The following is a 12,500-nucleotide window of genomic DNA, read 5'->3' as shown; positions in this document are numbered from 1 at the left end:
TCAATTTAAGGAAGGGCTGTTCAAAAGCTGATCGAAACCATCCAGTTTGGGAAAACCTATTTTATGCAGTAGTTTTTATTATTATTTTTTTTTTATTGTGAGAGACGTGAAATCCACACCACGAAATGAACGTCCCTTTGTTACCCTTTTGTTACCGCGGCTTCGAAACCGTGCGTAATACCAATTTAATTGTGTCCTGGTTGGCCGTTTGTCAGCACTTTGTGTTCTTCTAGAAAATCAACTACTAGTTTATAAATTACGTGCGCGAAATTTTCCTCCGTGTGCACCACCAAAATACTTAAAGAAGAGAGAATGCGTCCGGGGCCTTGGGATTTCGAAAATGCCGTGCTCTGAAATTTTCACATCCGCCATTGGAAAGATAATTATTATCCGTCGTAAAAAAGAAAAAAAAAGAAAGAAATCACATTTGAAATTATCATTGAAAGTGGCCACGTTTTTCGGGGCATGTCTTGATGAAATAATTTCAGTTCAGTTCAGCATGATTGGATTTCATCTTTTCCAGTATTCTCAGTACTCTCGTTGTAGTACCAATTGCCGGCAGATTTTTTTTTTAGTTGTTTAGAGTTATACATTCCTGAACGATGTTTTTCTTTTCCTCAAAGCTAGCCATAGAACCAGCGCTTTCTATAAAATCATGACAATAAGAATCCAGCATATCGGTTCATCTTCGGCGCGATTAAAGTTCGGGAACTGGCGATTTTTTATTGCCGTGATCAAGAAGGTTAACACCAGATAAGGCGTGATATTTCAGCATACCAGTCACGATATCTAATCGAATCTAAGATTGAAATGGCGTTCTGAATTCTTTCGGTTCCAGATAGAAAGAAACAGAAAAAAAAAAAAAAAGAAAGGATGTGATTGATTGCCATTCAAATCTGAAGACCGCGTGGAGAAAGTGTTCCGGTTTACATTCGGCAAATCAAAATGAACGGCTAAAATTAATCCATCGTCTGGTTTCATGCGCGAGATCACGTAAAAGGCAGCCATTCTTCTTAGCATGGTTTCTCTCTTTTGCTCTCTCATTCGCGCACGGAAATTTCTTCGTACGGGAATTTTATGAAGCGAAGGCGGCTGCAGACCATTTTCTTTGTTTAGTTCATGTTCGTAGGCGCAAATTACAAACCTAACACTTGGAGCAACATTTCCACTACTCTAGAGGGGCATAAACTGTAGACAGTGCACGCTTTCTCATTTATCCAATCGCTCGCAAACACATTGCATTGCTAGTCTACAGTGGCAATACAAAGTGACGTTTCACCATGCACGTCGAAGTTCATTACCAGTACCGCGCCAGCATCGACCGGCCGGCGAAGCGACGAGCTCAGCAGCGCATGCGCAAGGCCCGACACCACCCCAACCGAGCTTCCCTGCTTATCGGAGAGAGCAAGTGCGCGTGAACACGGGCGCGTCTGAGTATCTGGATTTAAAAAAAAAAGAAAAAGAAAGCGTTTCCGAGATATTGACAAAGACAAGTGGTCGCGGTCGCTCTGAATCTTATCGTATTATAGAAAACGTGGGATGGCGGCGCTTCCTCGAGGGTCAGAAAGTACAATCGTCGAACTAGGTGGCAAGTGGAGTACATCCTTTTTCTTGGAACGGTTTGCAATTGACTGCTTGAATGTGCCGACCACGCGTCGCGGGTCGCGTATAGAGCCAACCGTTGGCAAGCACGCGTCTAGCGTAGCAGCAGAACCGATCGCGGTTGCGATAACCCATCGTTGGCAGCGAAAAAGAAAAACACCCACACGCAGTTTGTAGCAATAACCGTACAAATCAATGTGGTTTTAAATATAGCTTCACTGGTCACCCAAGAAGGGCACCGAAACTTTCTCATGACGCACACCGCTGTAGTCCACAAAGAACAAAGCGCACAAAATAGATATGATACAGCCGCACCGCATTATTTCGTGTTTTCACCATTTCATTACTTTCGTGTGCATGCGCGCTAGGGCCACGCAGGCCAGGAGTAAAAGGCACGAAAAAAAAAAAAAAATGGTACGCAATCCTAAGCTTTGACTTGACTGCTGTGGCACTCGCATTTGTGTTCTTTACCTTAGGCGAACGCAATGCGCAAACTGAACTGGAATTTCCAATAATGGAAATTCCTGTTTGGCTCATATTTGCGTTTTTCGCCCGAGCAAGCGCTTCACTGCACTACGCTTTGCCCCTTCAACGTGGCTACACTGCCCGGCAGGCGTGTTCTGCGTAGGGCCGAACCTGCAGGCAAAAAGCATGGGCGCCGCCATCTTGTTGAGAGCGGCGCCAGGGACACAATCGCGCCTAGCTCATTGAGTTTTCCCCCAAAACTGAAAAAAATTTGACTTCATTAAACGAGAAAGATGCCACGAGTGTCCCAACAAAAAGCTTTGAGGATTACCGAAGGGTAACTGAGGGCGACGCAACGGGCTCTGGAAAGAAGGATGATGGGTGTGGCGTCACGGGGGGATCGGAATAGAGCAGATTGGGGTGTGCGAGAACAAACGCTCGTTAATGACACCAAAGTTTAAACCAGGAAAAACAAATGGGCATGCGCAGGGCATGCAATCTGGGGGGAAGATAACCGGTGGCCATTAAGGGTTACAGACTGAATTCCGAGAGGAGGGAAGCGTAGCAGGGGGTGGCAGAAAGGTAGGAGGGCAGATTAGATTAGGGACTACATGGCGACAATCGGCACCTGACCGGGGTACTTGGAGGATCATGGGAGATGCCTTTGCCCTGCAGTGGGCGTAGCCAGGATGATGATGATGATGATGTTCATGATGAAAAGGTAGCAACAGGTCTTCGTAACATACAGGTTAGAAAGATGAGGCACCTTTTAACCCTTGAATATATTTCGCCACATTCGGGCATACGACAAGTTTGTTTTCGAGGCGCTCGGTCCCACTGCTGCGAAAATGTGTACACAAAGGCTGCACAGTAGTTGCCAGAAATCGGGCACTCTATTTTTCTTTCATAGGGAATCTTTCTTCCACTTGGGCAGCGGATTTCGGCGGCAGGGCGAGCTTGCGTGGGCGCGGTGGTTTACGGATCCAAGCGATAGTGAACTCCAAAATCCAGTGTTGGCTTTGAGTGGGATTCATATTGATTGCGAACCCCACGGCTAATCCTACCCCCCATCCCCCCAAGTGGCTCTTTACAGGAGACAATCATTCAGAGACATCGGACAAATAGGAATTCTGGTTCTTTCTTTTGCTTTCATTAATTTTTCTCGAAGCCCATAACTAGAAATTTGCTGGAGCGGCTGTCCCATTTGCGACGCAACAAGTGCGACGCTACACACAGATGGAGTGGCAGTTTAATTACTCTCGTGGTCCGCGAACCGGCATCGTTGCGTGTAGTATAGGAATGGTGCGTGTCAAGTCAGTGCTCGCGTTGAGCTTGTGCTCTTCATTTTGATTGAATGAAGTCTCACCTAAGTGAGCGGGGCCGATCCCGGAGGTAGTGCAATACCGGGCCGACCTGCGGCGGAGGTGAAGCAGGCTTCAAGCACTCCGCCAACTTCCAAAAATAGGTTTAATATCGTGGGTCCATATAGAACCCGTATCAGATATTAAGCTGATAAGAACAGATACTACACTTTGATCTTAGCCAAAAGGCCGAGAAGCGATGTCCTTCACTTCACTTCATTGTACTACTGCCTTGTGGGCGCCCTGCCGACATGGGTAACCTCAGCAACAGCGTGGGCAATATTATAAAATTCAGCCTGTGTACAGACTCAACGCTCCCTATCTCACGGATGAATTCGCAACGCCTCAGTCTTTCGCTGTTAACGAAACGCTGTCGCGTAGAAACGAGACCCGAGTGCAAGCTTGCTTGTAACGCGAAACCAACCAAGGCAACCTCGTAGAAAACGGAACAGGCGAGCGGAAAAAAAACGCGCCAGGGGAATGCTTACTTCCGTCTGAATGCGACCGCTCAAGGTGACCTTCCTTGAGGGCTTCGTTTCAAGCCCGTGTGCAATTGTAATATACTACGCGCATTTCCTTCATTTCTTTTTATTTACCGCAAGGCCCACTGAAAATTTTGATACGGCACAGGCCGGGACGGATCGCAACGTGTCGAATCGACCGGTAGAATTAGGTAGCATGCCCCATGTACGAAGACGAGCAACATAGAAGTGAATGACAAAATAAATATAGAAAACGCTGCACACTCCTTCCAACCGGAAACATAGAGGGGAGAAAGATCGCCATCTGAAACACAGGCATTGTAAAAAAAAGAAAAAAAAAAGTGCTACCTCATCATCTTTACCATTACCGTGTGTGTGTATGTATATATGCATGTGTGTGTGTTTGTGTATTTATATATATATATATATATATATATATATATATATATATATATATATATATATACGCACACATGCTAGCATAGCTTAAACGCAGCTGGAAAGCTCAGCCTTGCACAAGAACCACCCCCTGTCGCAAACCCCTTTGAAACATTCAAATGCCAAACACGAGTAGAGCGAGGTCGTTCGAACCTGGCGCCAAAACGCATTGGCGCCATCTGTGTACGGAACTAGGAAAACCTGCGGACTTTGCAATACAGAAAGAAAGGTAGATGGCGCGAGCTAACGCTCCATTGCATACTAAGAACGAGAGTTAGTGAATAATGGCAGAAACGTCTTGGGAAGAGAAAAAAAAAAAAAACACGCAAAAGTTGTTGGCTTGTGCAAGCACTCTATGTTACAGCGATTAAAGAGCATAGCATCTTCTACAACAGCAGCTACAAAAAGAAGAAGAACGTGAGAGAGGGAGAGAGACAGGCGTGTTTCTTTGGAATGCAGAGCATGCAGCACATACTATAAAGTGCCAAAGAGACGGGGAAAGCAGATGGCGCGAAGGTGTATGTCCTCAAAGCTTGAAAGCAATTTCTAAATTACATGTACCGAAGTCCACCTACTCTCATCAGGTTGCTCCCGCCTCCAGTTGCGTTTAAAGTGAAATTACAGTCGCCTCAAAGGCAGACAGAGAGAGAGTGAAAATAGGTACACTTGCTTCGCGCAGCTGCAGCCGTTCAAATTTTACAGCAAGAGCACTCCCGAAGCAACAAAGTCCGCTGCCGCCTGGGCGCAATGCGCTCGCTTCAGTAAATTGCCGTGCTGGCCTCGGCAACCAAGAGGTGTAGTGCGGCAGACTGCTGCATTGTAGCACACCGCAAACCGTGCAGACGTAAGCGATCGCCTCGACATCGCTGCGAGCGCTCGAAGAGACAAAGTCCGAAACCACGTGTGCCGGGGCGGTGCGAGCGCGACGCCTTTGACGCAACTTTTGCGTACAAGCCGCCGCACCGCCACGACGGAATCGCTGGCATCCCGCACGCAGCTGCATTGTGTCACGCCGGCAATCGTTGAAACACCACGCAGTCGTCGGCGTCGGCCCCGACATGGTTGCGAGCGCTGGAAGAGACAAAGTCCGAAACCGCGTGTGCCGGGGCGGCGCGAGCGCGACGCCTTTGACGCAACTTTTGCGTACAAGCCGCCGCACGGACACGACGGAGCCGGTGTCACCCTGCAGAGGGCTGCACTATAGCACGCCGGGAACCGGCAAAGAACCGCGCAGACGTCGTCGTTGGCCGCGGCGTTGCCGCGAGCACGCGAAGAGACAAAGTCCGAAAGGACGTCAGCCGGGGCGTCGAGCACGCCGCCCGCACTGTTCGCACGCGTGCTCGGAAATGGCGAAGGGGCCGCGCTAGCGTGCCTTGAATCGGTGAGCGGCGGTACCGCGGCGATCGCCAGAGCTCGAATCCGCCCTGCAAAAGCCAAATATTGGCGCTCGGCTCGGCGCAGTACGCCGCCGCGTCGCACGAGTACGGCCCCATGGAGGTCTGGGCACTTATCGCTGCTACTGTAAGGGGCCGTACGGCCCCGGCCGACATTGTACCGTAGTGCGATTTTCGGCTTGCGCGTGCTCGTGGCGTAGTCCGCGCACCGTTCCGACGTCGACAATCGTGCCCACGACTACGCGAGCGCTGGAAGAGACAAAGTCCGAAACCGCGTGTGCCGGGGCGGCGCGAGCGCGACGCCTTTGACGCAACTTTTGCGTACAAGCCGCCGCACGGACACGACGGAGCCGGTGTCGCCCTGCAGAGGGCTGCACTATAGCACGCCGGGAACCGGCAAAGAACCGCGCAGACGTCGTCGTTGGCCGCGGCGTTGCCGCGAGCACGCGAAGAGACAAAGTCCGAAACGACGTCAGCCGGGGCGTCGAGCACGCCGCCCGCACTGTTCGCACGCGTGCTCGGAAATGGCGAAGGGGCCGCGCTAGCGTGCCTTGAATCGGTGAGCGGCGGTACCGCGGCGATAGCCAGAGCTCGAATCCGCCCTGCAAAAGCCAAATATTGGCGCTCGGCTCGGCGCAGTACGCCGCCGCGTCGCACGAGTACGGCCCCATGGAGGTCTGGGCACTTATCGCTGCTACTGTAAGGGGCCGTACGGCCCCGGCCGACATTGTACCGTAGTGCGATTTTCGTCTTGCGCGTGCTCGTGGCGGTGTCCGCGCACCGTTCCGACGTCGACAATCGTGCCCACGACTACGCGAGCGCTGGAAGAGACAAAGTCCGAAACCGCGTGTGCCGGGGCGGCGCGAGCGCGACGCCTTTGACGCAACTTTTGCGTACAAGCCGCCGCACGGACACGACGGAATCGCTGGCATCCCGCACGCAGCTGCATTGTGTCACGCCGGCAATCGTTGAAACACCACGCAGTCGTCGGCGTCGGCCCCGACATGGTTGCGAGCGCTGGAAGAGACAAAGTCCGAAACCGCGTGTGCCGGGGCGGCGCGAGCGCGACGCCTTTGACGCAACTTTTGCGTACAAGCCGCCGCACGGACACGACGGAGCCGGTGTCGCCCTGCAGAGGGCTGCACTATAGCACGCCGGGAACCGGCAAAGAACCGCGCAGACGTCGTCGTTGGCCGCGGCGTTGCCGCGAGCACGCGAAGAGACAAAGTCCGAAACGACGTCAGCCGGGGCGTCGAGCACGCCGCCCGCACTGTTCGCACGCGTGCTCGGAAATGGCGAAGGGGCCGCGCTAGCGTGCCTTGAATCGGTGAGCGGCGGTACCGCGGCGATCGCCAGAGCTCGAATCCGCCCTGCAAAAGCCAAATATTGGCGCTCGGCTCGGCGCAGTACGCCGCCGCGTCGCACGAGTACGGCCCCATGGAGGTCTGGGCACTTATCGCTGCTACTGTAAGGGGCCGTACGGCCCCGGCCGACATTGTACCGTAGTGCGATTTTCGTCTTGCGCGTGCTCGTGGCGGTGTCCGCGCACCGTTGCGACGTCGACAATCGTGCCCACGACTACGCGAGCGCTGGAAGAGACAAAGTCCGAAACCGCGTGTGCCGGGGCGGCGCGAGCGCGACGCCTTTGACGCAACTTTTGCGTACAAGCCGCCGCACGGCCACGACGGAGCCGGTGTCACCCTGCAGAGGGCTGCACTGTAGCACGCCGGGAACCGGCAAAGAACCGCGCAGACGTCGTCGTTGGCCGCGGCGTTGCCGCGAGCACGCGAAGAGACAAAGTCCGAAACGACGTCAGCCGGGGCGTCGAGCACGCCGCCCGCACTGTTCGCACGCGTGCTCGGAAATGGCGAAGGGGCCGCGCTAGCGTGCCTTGAATCGGTGAGCGGCGGTACCGCGGCGATCGCCAGAGCTCGAATCCGCCCTGCAAAAGCCAAATATTGGCGCTCGGCTCGGCGCAGTACGCCGCCGCGTCGCACGAGTACGGCCCCATGGAGGTCTGGGCACTTATCGCTGCTACTGTAAGGGGCCGTACGGCCCCGGCCGACATTGTACCGTAGTGCGATTTTCGTCTTGCGCGTGCTCGTGGCGGTGTCCGCGCACCGTTGCGACGTCGACAATCGTGCCCACGACTACGCGAGCGCTGGAAGAGACAAAGTCCGAAACCGCGTGTGCCGGGGCGGCGCGAGCGCGACGCCTTTGACGCAACTTTTGCGTACAAGCCGCCGCACGGCCACGACGGAGCCGGTGTCACCCTGCAGAGGGCTGCACTGTAGCACGCCGGGAACCGGCAAAGAACCGCGCAGACGTCGTCGTTGGCCGCGGCGTTGCCGCGAGCACGCGAAGAGACAAAGTCCGAAACGACGTCAGCCGGGGCGTCGAGCACGCCGCCCGCACTGTTCGCACTCGTGCTCGGAAATGGCGAAGGGGCCGTGCTAGCGTGCCTCGAATCGATCGGCCGGGGGCCCCGTAGGGCGACAGACAGGCAATTGTGCAGGAAACCGTACTGGCCATTGGCGAGAAATTGCCGTTCGCGCATTCGGTGGACGCGCTGCGCTTTCACGACTTCGGCATTGTGCTGCCGACGTAAGCTTTCAATCTTGCTCGCGGCGTTACGAGGCGGCACGATTTTCGCCAAACGCTCGTCGAAAGTGGCACGAGTACGGCCCCATGGAGGTCTGGGTACTTATCGCTGCTATTATATGGGGGTCCCAGAGAGCAGTCGCCCCCAAAGCGACCTGGGTGTTTGATATGCGGCGGGCTTCGTGCCCGTCAAGCGTGTCCCCGGTATCGCTCCCGTGGATCCCACAGCTGACGTCTGCAGCCTCATCCGCTTGATGCGTTAGGGGCTGGTTGTCGGACGACGCTTTTTCCACGATATCGAAGTGTGTTCCGCATCGTCCTCGGACGAATCAAATACGAAAGCGCCGAAGGCGCGGGCGTGACCCGTCGCCTAGCGGCTTTGCCGTCTCGGCTACGTTGCAAGTGTCGGTCGGTCCACCAGTGCTGCGGGCTCGAGAGAAACCGCAAGCCGCGATCGAGTCGACACAACCGGTCTATCGAGAATGTTGCGTGCTTCTTGCCGCGTGGCGATACCCGGCCCTGCGGGGAGGGCGCCGTTGCGAGCTCGAACGCCGTCGTCTCGGACTGTGCAAAGTGCTACCCTTTGCGAGAACGAAGCGTGTTGGGGCGCCTGAAGGTGGCCTCGGCATCGCAAAAACGGCGTCCGGCCTGCTTGAAAGGCTGGACGCGCAGTTGAACGATTACCTGGTTGATCCTGCCAGTAATCATATGCTTGTCTCAAAGATTAAGCCATGCATGTCTAAGTACATGCCGAAATAAGGCGAAACCGCGAATGGCTCATTAAATCAGTTATGGTTCCTTAGATCGTTTCTTCCTACTTGGATAACTGTGGCAATTCTAGAGCTAATACATGCAGTGAGCCTGAAGCCCTTTGGGCGACGGGTGCTTTTATTAGACCAAGATCGATCGGGTTTCGGCCCGTATTGTGTGGTGACTCTGGATAACTTTGTGCTGATCGCATGGCCACGAGCCGGCGACGTTTCTTTCAAGTGTCTGCCTTATCAACTTTCGATGGTAGGTTACTTGCTTACCATGGTTGTTACGGGTAACGGAGAATCAGGGTTCGATTCCGGAGAGGGAGCCTGAGAAACGGCTACCACATCCAAGGAAGGCAGCAGGCGCGCAAATTACCCACTCCCGGCACGGGGAGGTAGTGACGAAAAATAACAATACGGGACTCTTTTGAGGCCCCGTAATTGAAATGAGTACACTCTAAATCCTTTAACGAGGATCAATTGGAGGGCAAGTCTGGTGCCAGCAGCCGCGGTAATTCCAGCTCCAATAGCGTATACTAAAGCTGCTGCGGTTAAAAAGCTCGTAGTTGGATCTCAGTTCCAGACGAGTAGTGCATCTACCCGATGCGACGGCTCGGACTGAACATCATGCCGGTCCTTTCTTGGTGCACTTCATTGTGTGCCTCGAGAAGGCCGGTGCTTTTACTTTGAAAAAATTAGAGTGCTCAACGCAGGCGAGTCGCCTGAATAAACTTGCATGGAATAATAGAACAAGACCTCGTTTCTGTTCTGTTGGTTTTTGGAATACGAGGTAATGATTAAGAGGGACAGACGGGGGCATTCGTATTGCGGCGCTAGAGGTGAAATTCTTGGACCGTCGCAAGACGAACTACTGCGAAAGCATTTGCCAAGAATGTTTTCTTTGATCAAGAACGAAAGTCAGAGGTTCGAAGGCGATCAGATACCGCCCTAGTTCTGACCATAAACGATGCCAACCAGCGATCCGCCTGAGTTACTCAAATGACTCGGCGGGCAGCTTCCGGGAAACCAAAGTGTTTGGGTTCCGGGGGAAGTATGGTTGCAAAGCTGAAACTTAAAGGAATTGACGGAAGGGCACCACCAGGAGTGGAGCCTGCGGCTTAATTTGACTCAACACGGGAAAACTTACCCGGCCCGGACACTGGGAGGATTGACAGATTGAGAGCTCTTTCTTGATTCGGTGGATGGTGGTGCATGGCCGTTCTTAGTTGGTGGAGCGATTTGTCTGGTTAATTCCGATAACGAACGAGACTCTAGCCTATTAAATAGGTGCGGGGTTCCCAGCACCTTACAACCTTCTTAGAGGGACAAGCGGCTCCTAGCCGCACGAAACAGAGCAATAACAGGTCTGTGATGCCCTTAGATGTCCGGGGCCGCACGCGCGCTACACTGAAGGAAGCAGCGTGTCTTTATCCCTGTCTGAAAAGACTGGGTAACCCGTGGAACTTCTTTCGTGATTGGGATAGGGGCTTGCAATTGTTCCCCTTGAACGAGGAATTCCCAGTAAGCGCGAGTCATAAGCTCGCGTTGATTACGTCCCTGCCCTTTGTACACACCGCCCGTCGCTACTACCGATTGAATGATTTAGTGAGGTCTTCGGACCGATGTCCGGCGCGGCCTTTCGGTTGCGCCGGTCTGTTGGAAAGATGACCAAACTTGATCATTTAGAGGAAGTAAAAGTCGTAACAAGGTTTCCGTAGGTGAACCTGCGGAAGGATCATTACCGGATTGTGAAGGGTGGCGAGCGCCATTGTTTCTACCCCGTGTGGGTGAAGCAGCTCGCTGCGCCCGACGCTTTCCGCCGCTGGCCCCGCTTGGACGCGGGGACGGCTATACCCGAACATGCCGGGGACTGCCTGAATTTTGAGGGGCGCCCCGTGCCAAATTTGTTGCGCCCAGTGGACGCCGGCTGCAACCTTGGACGGTTGGCTTGGCCGCGCCCGCGGGTAGAAACGGCGTAACGCACACTGGGTGGGCTTTCTGTCCGCTTTGGCGCTCTTGCGCGGAATGGGAGTAAGACGACCCGACCTGCTGCTTTGCCCAGTACGAGGGGAACGGCGAAGCGTGCGGTCGGTCAAGGAACTGACGGTCGAGAGCTAATGCCGCTGCCGCTTAGTACACACACGGAACCGTGGTGCGAGCGCTCTCCCGTCCTCCGCGGCAAACGCTGCCGAGTCTGAAAAGTCTGGCGGCTGCCGGTCGCTTCCTGCGGCGAGTATGGAGTAACGACCCGACTTTGTTGCCGCCCAAGTACTAAAGGAACGGTGTGGCGCTCGGTCGGTCATGGAACTGTCGGTATGAGGGTGCGGCTGCCAAGTACGGAAGGAACCGTGGCCTAAAGTGCTCTCCCGTCCTCCGCGGCAAATGCCACCGAGTCCGAAAGGGCCGGAGGCTGCCGGTCGGCTCCTGCTCGTGACGCGCGAGGTGTCGAGATCGCGGTTTAATGCGACGACGTCTGCAGGCTATTCGCCCGCCGCCGAGGGAAAGGCGGCGTTGCTGCGAAGTACCGAAGGAAACGCGGCTTTGCTACGTCGGAAGCGTTCTGCGGTTAGCGGACTTGTGCGCTTTGGGAAGGCGCCGCACGTCGAAAGAGGAAGTACGGACAGACGAGGGACTGTAGTCCCGGATTCGAACGCACTTGCGGCCAGGCCCTTGCTGGCTTCGTCTTCCGCCTCAAGTAGACTTGTTGTGGCGCCGGCGCAGGGAGCCGTCCCTGGCACTGGCCGAGTGGTTTTGGAGAGCTGCGCGAGTACGCGCGCCGGGCTCTCGTCTTTCGTCTCAAGTAGGCTGTTGGATCAACAGCGGTTATGCTGCGGCGATCTGCCGATGCGAAAGTGTGTGTGTGTTTGAGGCCCTTCTATGAACCTACTGCTGACTGAAGCGAAGCACGTCGATGGGGGTGAAGCCCTGCCCGTGGCCGTGTAGCCGTTAAAGACTCCACAGCGGCTTAGCCCTAATCATGGCTCTGTCGCTCTTTGCAATTTTTAGTGGAGCGATGTGAACGTGCACACGAGACACACGGGTCCGGTGGTTGGATGGCAGGTAAAACCGGCTTCGAGTGCGCGCAAACGGCATAAGCTACCTCGAGGGCAAGCGAGGAAGGCGTGGGCGCAAAACACACGCGCGAGTAGCAGGAGTGGAGTGCCATTAGGCTTTCAGCTGCTGAGACGCGGCCGCCGAAAGAGCGAGACTGGAGGAGCGCACGCCGAAAGGCGCTCTTCGAAACCACACACAGGGAGACGCCACGTGCCTAAAACCCTGGTTGTACTGTACTGAATTGAACAAACTATTTTTCACGACTCTAAGCGGTGGATCACTCGGTTCTCGGGTCGATGAAGAACGCAGCCAGCTGCGAGACTTGGTGTGAATTGCAGGACACACTGA

The 12,500-nt window shown here is 54.5% G+C and overlaps 3 non-coding genes across 3 annotated transcripts in view; 2 read left to right on the top strand and 1 right to left on the bottom strand.

Annotated features, from left to right (window-relative positions):
• Positions 1 to 3,437: 3,437 nt before the first annotated feature.
• On the bottom strand, positions 3,438 to 3,629 carry LOC126521099 (U2 spliceosomal RNA). Its single transcript, XR_007597188.1, has one exon. It is a non-coding gene; the product is annotated as a U2 spliceosomal RNA (small nuclear RNA).
• Positions 3,630 to 9,024: 5,395 nt separating this feature from the next.
• On the top strand, positions 9,025 to 10,839 carry LOC126521121 (small subunit ribosomal RNA). The gene has a single exon (XR_007597189.1). It is a non-coding gene; the product is annotated as a small subunit ribosomal RNA (ribosomal RNA).
• Positions 10,840 to 12,413: 1,574 nt separating this feature from the next.
• LOC126521043 (5.8S ribosomal RNA) overlaps positions 12,414 to 12,500 on the top strand; it is a 153-nt gene continuing 66 nt past the window's right edge. The window contains exon 1 of the ribosomal RNA XR_007597184.1: positions 12,414 to 12,500. This exon is cut by the window's right edge and continues 66 nt beyond it. This is a non-coding gene — a ribosomal RNA (5.8S ribosomal RNA).

Source organism: Dermacentor andersoni, chromosome 10, assembly GCF_023375885.2.
Source record: "Dermacentor andersoni chromosome 10, qqDerAnde1_hic_scaffold, whole genome shotgun sequence".
Lineage (NCBI taxonomy): Eukaryota > Metazoa > Arthropoda > Arachnida > Ixodida > Ixodidae > Dermacentor > Dermacentor andersoni.
Note: the sequence above shows the minus strand (reverse complement) of the source record. Positions and strands in the feature narration are given on the sequence as shown.